The sequence below is a fragment of the Artemia franciscana genome, chromosome 12, assembly GCF_032884065.1.
Source record: "Artemia franciscana chromosome 12, ASM3288406v1, whole genome shotgun sequence".
Lineage (NCBI taxonomy): Eukaryota > Metazoa > Arthropoda > Branchiopoda > Anostraca > Artemiidae > Artemia > Artemia franciscana.
Window position 1 is genome coordinate 24093735 of NC_088874.1, and position 12972 is coordinate 24106706.

The 12972-nt window shown below is 34.7% G+C and overlaps 1 protein-coding gene across 3 annotated transcripts in view; it reads left to right on the plus strand.

The window, feature by feature from the left end:
- Positions 1-12972, plus strand: part of LOC136033898 (serine/threonine-protein phosphatase 4 regulatory subunit 1-like) — a 146633-nt gene that overhangs the window by 7358 nt on the left and 126303 nt on the right. The window lies entirely within an intron of this gene.

The following is a 12972-nucleotide window of genomic DNA, read 5'->3' on the forward strand; positions in this document are numbered from 1 at the left end:
GGGGTATCCACCCTCTGGTCACTGAATCTGAAATAGGGCACTAAAACTTCTGATCACCAATCCAATGAGCCCCTTCTCCCAAAGTTTATATGGTCACCTTTTCTATATAATGATCTTAATTGCAATATTGTAATATATTTTTATTACTATGAGCTTAAATTTTCTATTTATTTGCTAGACACCCTGGAATATCGAAGTATTCATATAAGCCTAATATTTTGGGAAGGGGTAATACAAGCAAATTGCTGAACAATGTGTTAGTCCCAAAATTCTCTTTTCTCTCTAGCTACTTCAATTTGTAATCTAATAAGCCCTTTTAGATGTTTCTACAACAACAAATAGCCATCTCACAATTTGTGTCAAATGAATTTTGGGAAAATACAAGGTATTAGGGGGGGGGGGGGGGGAATCCACCCTCTGGTCACTGAATCTGAAATAGGGCACTAAAACTTCTGATCACCAATCCAACGAGCCCCTTCCCCCAAAGTTTATATGGTCACCTTTTCTATATAAACCTTAAATGCCCCAAGCGCATAACTTACAACCCTTGCCCTGAGGGCTCTGGGGGGTTATCATCTTCAAAGACATAATTTACGGATCTTTCAACTATGTTGAACAATATGGCTATCTAAATTTTGATCAAATGTGTTTGGGTAAAATTTGGGTTTGAGAGAGGGGTTAGTTGGCCTCCAATCACTTTTGACTATTAAAAAGGACACTAGCCCTTTCAATTTCCAATCGAATGAGCCTTTTTCGATACAAAGTGCCCCGATCTAAAAAAAAATAATTCATTGTGCCCAGATTGCTCTTTACTTAAGCAGCGCTATTCTGCTGTGTATGATAAAAAAAAAGATTTGTATTTGTCTGCATGGAACGATTTTCTTGACTCCTCCTCTTCAAGTCAAAACAGTAAATTTGGCCTTGTAGAGGCCAGACAAAATTTCAGAATACACCCCTCCACCCCACTTTTTGGACGTTTTGAGAAGACTATCTAAATTGAAAAAAAAAAAATTGTGGGCCCCTTTTGTAGTAAAGGCTGTTTGTAAAATTATATACTCAAATATTAGATAATATCTCATTATACACATTTTTTTTTAGAGAAAAAGTTGAAACCTAATGACTTATTGTGTTTACTACTATTGTTACCTAAAAAGATTGATAGTATACATAATGATCTTAATTGCAATATTGTAATAAATTTTTTGTTTATGTACTCTACTTGGCTGATACTCTACTCATTTGGTTTTGTAAATGAATCTCAATTTGCGTGTTTGTACCTTGTAATTGATAATGCAGGTTAGCATCCATTATGTTTGCGCATGCTTAGTGTTAGGTCTATTTTCTTTGTGTTTTAGGTCTATTTTAGGTCTTGTGTGTTAGGTCACACACAATTTATTTTCTTGTGTGTTAGGTCAGTTAGGTGTGTTAGGTCTATTATGCTTTGTGTAGGTCTATTTGTGTTTAGGTCTACTTTCTGTTCCAAATTTCTGTTTTGTAATATAAACATTTAAAAAAAATTTAAGTTTCAAATGTTGTTCTAATTCAAGTTTGAGTTAGCAGGTTCCATTTGGAAGTATTCTGGAGTCAACTGCGTTTCAGCCAAAATATTTCAAATAGTTTGTTGTATTTATCTAACTCCAAGTTACTAAATTGGCTTTCAGCTGTAAGTTATCTTATTTTTTTTTGCAAATTTGACTGATTTGTTTTATTTTAATTTCTTAAATTCTGTCAATCGTAAAAAGTGGTAAATATTATGATCCATTTCTTCCAAAATGCTTCTGTCAAAGCATTTTCAATTCAATTCTTTCTTGTATTAATTTAAATAAACAAAGTTTTTCCGAGGGAAGCAAAGAGTGAAGTTTAAACTTAAAACGAACAAAAATTATTACTTCCCAGCCTATCCACTAGTGATATTTCCCTATGTTTGTAGGATTACAGAAAACTAGCGCTTTACTGAAAACACAAAAGCCAAGTGTAAAAAACAAGAATATTGATCTAGGAGAGTAAATACGTAGCCTCGCAACAACAGACTAATCTATAATGCTTTTCATAGTCTCACAGGAGCTGTGATATCAGTAACTTTCAGTATACAATTAAAATTGTCTTAAAACTTAGGTATAAAAATAATATGTTTAAATTCAGTAAGGAGCATAAAAAATAATGGATTGATTTATCAGGTAACATATTGGATTCACCTAGTATTATTCGAAATGAAGAACATATCAACAGTAATATGAACTCTGGAAATCCAGATATTTCTCTCTACAAAACGGAGAATTTTTAGTTGTGATACAAATTCTAAAGCAAGTTTGTAGTCCTAATAGGTATAAGATTTATTCGTTTCGAACTTGTCTGTAAAAAAAAAAAAAATCACGAAATATCCTTTTCAGATCCAAAACGGCAGTCAATCATTGAACTGAGCTCATTGTGCAGAAGTGATGCCAAATTAAAAAAAAGCGACAGTCTGAAAATGCATCACTTTTGTACAGTTAAAAGTGTCCTTAAATGGTTTACATTTACCGTTCCAAAACTCCTGTATTGTTTTGTGTTTTCAGTAAAGCGCTATCTTTCTGTAGTCCTACAAACATAGGGAAATGTCACCAGTTGATTTATTTGCACTAGTTTTATTGATGTATGTTAGATAGACTGGAAATAATAATTTTTGTTCGTTTTAAGTTTCAACTTCGCTCTTTACTTCCCCGGGAAAGACTTTGGTTTTTAAAATTAATCTTTGCGGGTTTTTGATTTAAATTTAATTTAGAAACACACTGCCATGATCTTTTCATTTATTTCTGTTCGTTTTAAAATTTTAATGTTGCTTCTTAGTTTCAGTTGAAAACTTATTCTTTTATATAATTTCTAATTACCTCCAATCTAGGGGAGATAAGACACCTCAGCTCTTAATAAGGAGCTGAACGAAGAAGCCGTACTAGAACTGAAGGAAAAAATAAGTTTAGGATGGAAAGAAAAATTAAAACATAGTGTCATATTTAAATTTAGTAGCACTGAATAAACTAGCTCTTGGTGAATAGCTTCAACAAAAAAGGTTTTATAAGCGGACAGGTTTGCATATCGACATGCTTGTGGAAAATTTTGCTAGCTCAACAGAAATTTGCCTTTAGGCTTAGGGAGTTATTTGACCTGTCCCTATATAGAAAAGCCACTCATTACTAAGAAATGAAGCGAAATTTCAAAGAAAGATCATTTCTTGTGTAGGTACGATAAATGGTATTATCAACTACTTTTGTCTTCATTTCAAAAATTTTGTGAAGAATTCCCAAAATTCTCCTGCAATTCTCCTGCAGAACTGTTTTCATTTGTCTTTCTTCCTCTTTGGATGCGCAATCTTGCGTATGGAGAGAATATTACGGTGCAATTATCAAGTAAATAATTTGAATAAGTAAGTATAATAAGTAATCCTTCTTTTAATAAACAACTCTGATTAGTTCCAAAACCACATGCCTACACTTCTCCAACCACTAAGTGGCAAGGGATTGGATCAGGGGTGTAATTTGCTATGGGGAAGAGGAGGCAACTGCCCCTCCCAGACCTCAGTTTTCTCCCAGACTCCAGTCCCCCCCCTTCTTGCTGAAACTTGGTTTCTCCAAAAATGTCATAACTAGGACGAGCCTGCATAATTCAAGCATCCACTCGGTTAATTCGGAAAAATTAGAAAAAATAGGTATTTTTAACTTACGGACGGGTGATCGGATCTTAATGAAATTTTTTATTTATAAGGAACTCGTGTCTCAGAGCTCTTATTTTAAATCTCAACCAGATCCGGTGAGGTTGGGGGGGGGGGTCGGAGGGGGAACTGGAAATCTTGGAAACCGCTTAGATAGGAAAGATCGGGATGAAACTTGGTGGGAAGAATAAGCACAAGTCCTAGATACGTGATTGACATAACCGGACCGGATCCGCTTTCTTTAGGGGAGTTGAAAGTGGGGGAGATTTCCAGTGCTTTGGCGAGTTCGGTGCTTCTGGACGTGTTAGGACAGTGAAAATTGGTAGGCGTGTCGGGGACTTGCACAATTTGACTTGACAACAGTCGTATCCCCGATTCCAAAATCTGGGGGGGCTGGAGGGAGGGGAAATTATGAAAATGGAGGTATGTTTATATTACGAATTGATGATTGGATCTTAATGAAACTTGATATATAGAAGAATCTCATGTCTCAGATGCTCTATTTTCAATTCGGGACATAGGGGGGTGGAGGGGGGAAACGGAAATCTTGGAAAACTCTTAGAGTTGAGAGATCGGGATGATACTTGATGGGAAGAATTAGCACAAGTTCTTGATACGTGATGGACATAACCGGACCGGATTCGCCCTCTTTGGGGGGTCGAAGGGATTCCTAGTACTTTGGCGAGTTCAAGAATAAGTACAAGTTATAGATATGTGATTGACATAAGCGGACCGGATCCTATCTCTTTAGGGGAATAGGAGGGTTTTCTAGTGCTTTGGCGAGTTCGGTGCTTCTTGACGTGCTGGGACGATGAAATCGATAACTCTAGTATCGAGTCTAATATTAGGTTCCGACCTCGTCACAAATGCTATATAAGCTCTTGGCTCTTGTTATTGCTCTATGGCTGGTTTTTTAGTTTTCTCTGTCATTTTCACTTGATTTGAAAATAATTGACTTCAATTTTGAACCCCCCCCCCACATACAAAATCGCGTCATTCTTTTTTGCTATGGATTTAGTGATCTACTTAGAATATTGTTGCATACCATGAACTGGATGACCTCTATTCACTTTTGAATCAAAATGCTCGACAAAATACCTTCCCGGGACACGCTTTAAAAATGAGGGCATCACATTTACAACAACATTGGAATTATCTGAAAATGATCATGTTATATCAAATCGGGACAAAACCGTGATTGAAAAAAAAAGAAAAAAAAAAAAAAAAAAAAAAGAAAAAAAAAAAGAAAAGCAGGAATCGAACGCAAGACACTCAAATTTGAAGTCCAACGCTTTACTAACAGAATCACGCTTCTAATGTTCTAATTTGATATATTGGTGTTTGTACCTTATTTGCGTAGCTTATTAACGAGGCTTGGAGGAGAAATTCTCGGGAGATGTTCTTGCAAACCTCCAGTTAAGGGTTTGGACCATAATTATTGCAATGATGATATCGTTTTATACTTTCAAGCTTTTCCGCTTGAGAAGTAACACCAAAAGTGTTTTTTTAGGGCTATGTCACACTTACGGATATTGGAATTGATAAAAATGATGCAATGCTTTATGATATGAGCAATAGCTTTCAAAGGAGCCATTAAATGTCACTCTAAAAAGTTCTGGTTGGACACTAGACTCAGCTTTTCCACTTGAGACATGGCACCAAAAGTGTCGTTTTTAGTGCCATTTGGAACTTGCTGATGGTGGAATTTTTAGGAAGGGCGTAGATATGAGCAATATCTTTTATATGAGCTATTAAAAATCTGTCCAACATACCTCTAATACCAATATGTCCAATAACAATACGCCCATAACGATACGCGTGATATCGATACTCTCCATACCGATAAAGCGTACAGCCCTTTCTCCAGGGTTTCTGGAGCATCATATTATGCTCTGCTCGACAAAATACCATCCCGACCGGGACACGCTTTAAAAATGAGTGCATCACATTTACAACAACATTGAAATTATCTGAAAATGATCAGGTTATATCAAATTGGGACAAAACCATGATTGAAAAAAAAAGAAGCAGGAATCGAACATTTGAAGTCCAACACTTTACTAACAGAATCACGCCTCTAATAATCTAATTTGATATATTGGTATTTGTACCTTATTTGCGTAGCTTATTAACGAGGCTTGGAGAAGGAACTCTCGGGAGATGTTATTGCAAACCTCCAGTTAAGGGCTTGGACCATAATTATTGCAATGATGACATCGTTTTATACTTTCAAGCTTTTCTACTTAAGAAGTGACACCAAAAGTGTTTTTTTAGGGCCATGTCACACTTACGGATATTTGAATTGATAAAAATGACGTAGATATGAGCAATAGCTTTCAAAGGAGCCATTAAATGTCACTCTAAAACGTTCTGGCAGGGCACTAGACCCAGCTTTTCCACTTGAGTCTTTTATATGAGCTATTAAAAATCTGTCTAACATACCTGCGATACCAATATGTCCAGTAATCATGCGCCCATAACGATACGCATGATATCGATACTTTCAATACCGATAAAGCATACAGCCCTTTCTCTAGGGTCTTTGGAGGGTCATATCATTACCAAAACCATAGATAGTGGACTTTCGAACTATGTTGAACAAAATGGGTATCTCAAAATTTTGGTTGAATAACTTTGGGGGGAGGGAGCTATAAAGAAGGGGGGCTGGTTGCCCTCCAATCTTTTTCTGTCACTTAAAAAAGGCTCTAGCAAATTTAATTCGTCATTTCAAATCAGTCATTAAACATCTCTCTGTGATGTTTTAGTCATTCGCTAGTCCTGGTGAAAAAAAGCAGTGTTTTTTTTAACGCGTTTTTCAACTTTTGGTTATTAAGGGCTGTGGTTCGCTCTTTATTAGATTGCAACTACTGCTGCAACCATGATTCTTATCCAATTCTTCCATCAAAGCATTTCTTCCGAAACGCTTTGACGTGATGAAATGTATCGATTGTAATTTTCTTGCAATGATATACTTAATTGACGAAATTGTGCGAAAAATTGTTTTTATTAGTACAAACAAACTTTAAAAAGCATCAACAATTCGTTTATATACATTTACTTGTGTTTTTACGAGTCGGATTTTTCTTGTGGGGGGGGAGTCAAGCCTTGTATTCTCCCCCTCCTGGATACGACCTTGCTCTATACGATAACCAAATTATAAAACCAGCATATTTTAAATCCGCAAAATCATGAGATTGCATCTCTGTTTTGAACCGTAGCTTTCAACTCCTCGCCCTTTGAAGATGTTCCGGTTTCCTTCTAATTATTCATCCCCTTGTCTTATTTTATATTTAGGAGTGTTTGTCTATTGGGGGAAGTGCTTCTTGTCGCGTGGCAGTTCAGTGTAAATATAGAAGACCAACTAGAAATCAAAGTCTCGGAAGATAGCAGCCAATCCTTTGATTTGCACCTGGCAGGAAACTCTTAGAAAATGAGGGAGACTTTTCTAAGATCCGATTGGGAAAATTTTTCCCATGTGGAAATTAATCAAATTCAAACGGTCTACGTCTAAGTAGGTGTAATGGATTGGTTTGGGTAGGATTAGGGTTGGTGAATTCCTCTGATTTAGAGGGAATCTGACATCGATCCATGATAGCCTCCGAGATGGATTTGACATGCTATTTCGATAAGGTTTTATGATATATTTACTGGATTGGTATTTCATGTAGTTTTGGCATTTATTTTCTCAGTATGTTATACCCACTCAACGGGTTAGAAGCATTAGCAGAACTATCGTGATGATTGTTGTTTCAATGGTAGGAGACTTGTATTCTTATTCGGTGATTTTTAAATATTCCAAAAACACTCAAGAAGGGAAGTTATCTTTATCCTAATGACAAATACTAAAATATGATGAAAATATAATACTTATTAGCACAATTATGGAAACTACAGAAAAGGACTATGGAAAGTAAGCTGCCCAGAACGCATTATGTTAAATACATAACCCAACCACCTTTATATTAAATATTTAATCAAAATATACATGCATCGTAGTTTTTCTCACTGAGACTAAGCTAATTATAACCGGATGCGAAAGACAAACCGGCTTTTAAGATCACACAGATCAATATTCTTTAGTGTTTTCGGGATATTTAACAAGTACCTCTTATTCTAACTAAATGGATTTTTAACCATTGAGGTTGTAGTTATAAAACTAAAGATATTTCAAGAATACCAGATCCGGAGGGCTAAAGAGGACAGGGAACCCGGAGGCCTTAGGAATAGGAAACTGGTGGTACTTTATCTTTACTTTTTTTTTTTTAAAGAATGTGTCTGTAAGAAAAAGGGATAGTATTTTACGTATTTTAAAATGAAATCTTTTTATACATATTTTACGCATTTGAAAAACGTAATAAAAGTGAAAGCTGGCACAATCTATGTGTCCAGCTTTGGTTGTAAAGCAGTTAAAACTAAATTAAATAATATTTTTAGCCTACAGGCGGAGATAGGCTTAGGTTTTAGGTTGAGCCTTCCCCTCTTGTGACGGTTTTAAGACCTAAATATAATGTTTTCTTCTCCGATGTGGGGGGGGGGGGCAATATATTTGATGGGGCTGTGAAAAAACTGCATAAAAACGGGGATGAGTTTAAACTATAATGGAAAGTTTGAAACTAAATAGTATAATATGAACTGTAGGGATAGACTTATTTTCTGCTTAAAAAAGTGTCAACAGGGATGTTTTTCTATGCTAAGCGAATTATTTTAGCAGCGTGCGAAGAAGTCTCTCATATGTGTCTTAACTTTTCATTATGGGTGTTAGTTGTTGAAGAAAAAATGAATTTCTGTAGGCAGAAACACTTATCAAAATGCTTCCCCCCCCCTAGGAACAGTTGTCATTTAGAACGACCTTGTAGCATATGTTATTTTCAGAGACTCCATCTTTAAAGCCCTTTAAAATAAGTACCAAAATTAATTGTATGATTAGCAATTGGTGAAACTGCCAATCTTCATATGAAAAGTTTCAAATAGAGGACTCTTTCTGTATTCCAATTTGAAACTTCTTGTCTAAAAAATTATCATTGCTGGAAATCGTAAGTACACCACTGGTTGAATTTTATAGATATAGGAGGGATTTCCCAAGATAAATTGTGTAATTTTATGGATTATCAATTCATTTTGCAGTTTTCTCTAGGGTAAAAATAAGAATTCTTCTCCCCTCCATACCACTTTTAGGTATGATCAGGATGGTCTTTGTTGCCCTTTTAGGAAAGTGTTATAATTGACAACTAGTTATAGTTGATATACTATGAACTATAACTAATTTATAACTAGTTATATAATTGAACTAGTTATATTGAATAGAATAGTTACATATAACATAGTAATATTGAATTGAATAGTTATATTGAATAACTAGTTATATAATTCAAAACTATAATTGTCACTAGTCGGGATGGTCTGTCCAGAACCCGAAAAATAGTTTTCTGTTGGTACCTGTCACTAATTCCTGACCATTATCTATATTTATTATTCATAAATATCGAATTTTATTCATAAAATTCAAATATATATTTATTATTCAGCTACGCGCTGTATTTTTTTTTATTTTTTTTTTTACAGATCTTCCATATTCAAATGTTACCCAGCTCCCCACACAATTCCACAAACATTATTTTCGCTCTCTTGTAAGATGATTAACATCCTAAATGTGCTCATAGGTTTTGAGTATGACCAAGTGTCTTGGACATTTAATTTATCTTTTTCCATCGTTAACTCAACGCGGTTTTTCTACAAACCGTTCATGGTAATGAATAGCAAAGACGACACAAGAGACTAATTTTCAATCAAATTCTGGTTCTGTTACATAAAGTTATACTTCCAAAGAATGATTAAACAAAAAGATCCCTCCCCCCTGAAAAAGGTGGTGTTGATGAAAATTACACCATCAAATTTATTATCTTTCAATACTTTATATTTAATATTTTAACCCCACCCCATCCCGCAAAAATACCAAATGTTATATCTTTCCTTAGATACATGGTCACGGGCGCGAGTCTCCTTTTTTTTTATCTGGGGTTTGAACTTGTCAAACCAATGGTTATAGAATTGTGGGATAATTTAAACGGAAATACAAATTTATAATGTCCCTTTTAAGCAACAAAAGAGATTGCGCCATAACGAATTGCTGGTTTCTACCATTTTCTAATGCAAATCATTCCTCCTGGCCTTAATAGGGCTGAAGGCCTTAAGCCTCGAAAAGGAGACATTAAGGCCAGTTGTGACGGGATAATTACCTTAAACTCATCCCTATCCCTGTTTTTAAGCGCATCCCTATCCCTGCTTTTAAATGCATCCATATCCCTGCTTTTATTAACACCCATGTCCCTGCTTAGATATAATATATGGATGTAAAATATGGATAATGTGTTTCGAATTGGAAAGCTGATATTCCAATATTTTGGTTGAGAGTTGGAAATTACTGACAGTTCTAATTAGTGATCTATAAATTGAATGGAGAGGCACTTGAAGCCACACTGCAGAAAGTTGGTTGTGAATTTTTGGGTAAAATGATGAAAATAATTTTTTATTTATATATTGTTTATATATTTATTTATATATTAAATTTTTTTATTTATATATTATTATTATTAATTTTTTATTTATATTTTTATTTATTTATTATTTATATATCAATTTTTATTTTGTATTCATATATTTATTTCATTTATATATTATATATTAGATCACGTGATCTTTTATTTGCCTATAGTACATATTAATGATAAAAACTTTCAGCTTATTTTGTGAGGCTTTATGGAAATTATGTTTTTTTTTCTCACGGGAAAGATTTATGGAAAATTAATTTTATTTTAATATGTAATTTGTTGCTATTCAACAATTGAGCAATTTAAGTAAAACATTTCTTTGATAATCTTCATTTCAGTAAAGTCTCATTTGAAAGTTTTTTTTTACTCGTTTTAATAGTGTTTCGTATCTGCCCAATTTAACAGACTAAACACTCAGAAAATTCTCCCATGAATAAGGTGCTCGCGTAGAGGTTTCGGTTTATTTAAATTCAGAACTTTTATGCATATATGTATATAGGCGCGTAGCAATAATTTGTTTTGCAGAGATAAGGGGATTTGTCTAAACAGTGAATTTATGAACATTTTGAGGAATTATAAAATAAAGGTAAAAGCCTTGAGGGCAGCCTAAAAGTTGAACCCTTGTGAGTTCCTCGTGGTCCAGATCTTTATATTAGGGAAGTAATATATCATGCTGTGGGAATCTGAGGCTTCGAACGGCGCTTTCTCCAGAAGATTAAATTCCTTTATTTGCGGGTTTTCATGCATTTAGGCTTGTTTCTCCACAAATTTTCCCTGTAATATTTTGGACATTTCCTCATATATTCTTTTTGTGTGTCGGTTGCTCCAATCACAACTTAGATACCAATACAGTTATAAAAACTCGATTTATTTTTGGGACACAGTGCGCGGTAGCGATGCTAGCGGCTGGAGACAGGAAACTGGCAGTCTGAATCTAAAAGTCGGAGCAATTCACAGTTTAGATACCAACAAAAATTAAAACAAAATAAAATTGCATTCCCGTCTATAGTGTTGTAGTACGATGTACGTGTCGGAGCGCGGACTTGGAGGAGGCGCCAAGTTCAGAGCTCTGTACCAAAAGCTTTTCATGGGCAAGATAGGAGTTTTCATAACTGTATATTGGTATCTAAGCTGTGGTCCAAGTCAAAATACACCACCTTGCAATTAAAAAGTTCTGAGTAATTGTAATTTGAAGTTACTCGTCCGCTTGGGGAATATTTCGTGTCCAATAGGGCAAACAAGATGTGATATGCTTAACTGCTGAGAGGTTTCAGCAATTGATACATGGTATTTTGTATTTAAGTGGAAATATGAATTTTTAGGGCTTAATTTAAATTTTGGGGGTTTTGGGTTTGTTTGAAATTTGGGACTGGATTTTTCTGGCGAACAAAGCATTGATTTAAGCAATGGGAATATTGACAGTTATCGTTTAATTAAAGGTCAAACTTGCTGTAATCTGTTCCAACAATTAATCCATGGGTGTTCCTAAAGTAATACATGTCTTTTCCCCCTCACTGCCACTCAAAACTAAATACAGTTGACGCACTTCAACTGAACCAAGAATCTGGCTGGACTTTTCACTTGCACACTAACAACAATGGATTACTTTGTTACACCTAATACATTTGTCTTTAAGCTTCAGTTGCTTTAACCAAAAAGGTACATATACATTAGAAACAATTGTGATTTTATTAGCTTCTGATAATCAGTTTCTTGTAGAATTTATATTGGTAGTCTATACATTGAATTGATTTGTTTAAGAGAAAGCTCTAGATTCAATTTTTGATTGAATTGCTTTCTTAAGCCCCTCCAAATGACATCGCGGTTTCGGATTGACTTATAAATTCAACAGAAGTTTGGTATTGCTAGTGTTTCTGAATCATAGAGGATATTCCCCTTTATTCCGTCTTTTCTTACTTTATTGACTGAATTGTCGATGACTCATCTTGGATGAATCATGTTTACAGTATTCATTTTTTAACTTATGTAGGCGTATTGAAATGTTACTCCAACTTCCCATGCATGCTGAATAATTGCTTTTCTTTTATAAAATCCTAAAATTGTTAATTACAGTGAGTGCTACTGTAAGTGGTTGATATAAGACCTGTTATAGGCTTTACATTGAAATTGAACAAAAAAAAAGTTTTTTCAACTGAAAGTAAGGAGCAACATTAAAACTTAAAACGAATAGAAATTATTACGTATATGAAGGTGGTCGCCCCCTTTTAACACCTCACTCTTAATGCTAAAGTATTTAGTACTTTATAAAAAGCGTCTTACCGTTCTGTTTAAATGACCCTTGTGTTTCAGGAGTCATTCTTAAAGAATTGGGACAAAATTCAAACTTTAGCGTAAAGAACGAGGTGTTAACCCGCTTGGGGATAACTCGCTTCATATACGGAATAATTTCTGTTCGTTTCAAGTTTTAATGTTGTTCCTTACTTTCAGGTGAAAAAACTTGCTTTTTATTTAATTTCTGATTGTTTTTTAAATAATAACTCCAAGGAGAAATCCCTAACCATAAAAATACCCTCTAAACAATCCAATCCCGGTGGAAATTCACCCCGGACAATTACTCTTAATCACTCCTCTTGTAAAATTGAGACAGGAAAGAGAAAGCAAGACATGTAAAAAGAATTTTGTATAAGAAGTCTTGACAAATTCCCGCAGTGTATGATTTTCCCTGACAAGTTCACTCCCTGGAAACTTCCCTCCCCATGGAAAATTCCCCCGTAGAAA